Source organism: Triticum aestivum, chromosome 2A (genome assembly GCF_018294505.1).
Source record: "Triticum aestivum cultivar Chinese Spring chromosome 2A, IWGSC CS RefSeq v2.1, whole genome shotgun sequence".
Taxonomy (NCBI): Eukaryota; Viridiplantae; Streptophyta; class Magnoliopsida; order Poales; family Poaceae; genus Triticum; species Triticum aestivum.
Genome location: NC_057797.1, coordinates 536,218,920 through 536,219,851, shown reverse-complemented (window position 1 = coordinate 536,219,851; position 932 = coordinate 536,218,920).

Here is a 932-nt window from a genome sequence, read left to right as displayed (position 1 = left end):
TTCGTCGTGAAGCCCGGAGACTGCGTCGCGTAGATGATCATCCAGGTGATTGCGACGCCGAAGGTCGCCGAGGTGGAGGACCTCGATGCCAACGCCACCCTCCGGGGGGAGGGAGGGTTCGGGTCCATTGGAGTTTGAACTCTAAGCTTTGGTAGATAAATTTAGAGAAGTGGTCTGGTTGTTCGCGTCTGATGTTAAATGGGATCTCATGATCTCTTTGAGTTGAGATGTTCAATGTTACATCCATGAACGTTACAATTGCTAAGATGGTTATGTGACCTTTTCACTAGACGTGTCTTGATTTCCATCCATGAATATTGCATCTAATTTTTATTTTTTATTTTCTAATTAATTAGTAGTAGCGACGGGGCAAAATGGTGTGCTACTAGTAATTAGATAGTAGTAGCGTAGGTGCAGAATAGTAGTAGCATGGGTTGCACGCGCTACTACTAACTTTTTAGTTGTAGCGTGTGGTAAAAAACGCGTTACCGCTAAAAAATAGTTGTAGCGTCGTAGCAGTAGCGCGGCACCCCGTGCTATTGGTATGCAAAAAACCTACGCTACTGGTAGCATTTTTCCTAGTAGTGTTTATATACGAGGGAGGGGGGCACCCCATAGACACACAAGTTGATCTCTTAGCCGTGTGTGGTGCCCCCCTGATATGTCTCGAACGTATCTATAATTTTTTATTGTTCCATGCTATTATATTATCCATTTAGGATGTTTATATGCATTTATATGGCATTTTGTATGATTTTTGGGACTAACCTATTAACCTAGATCCCAGTGCCTGTTTATGTTTTTTCCTTGTTTTTGAGTTTTACAGAAAAGGAATACCAAACAGAGTCCAATTGACGTGCTGATTTTTGATGATTTTTTATGGACCTAAAGAAGCCCCCGGAGTAAAAGAGTTGGGCTAGAAGAGTCCGGGG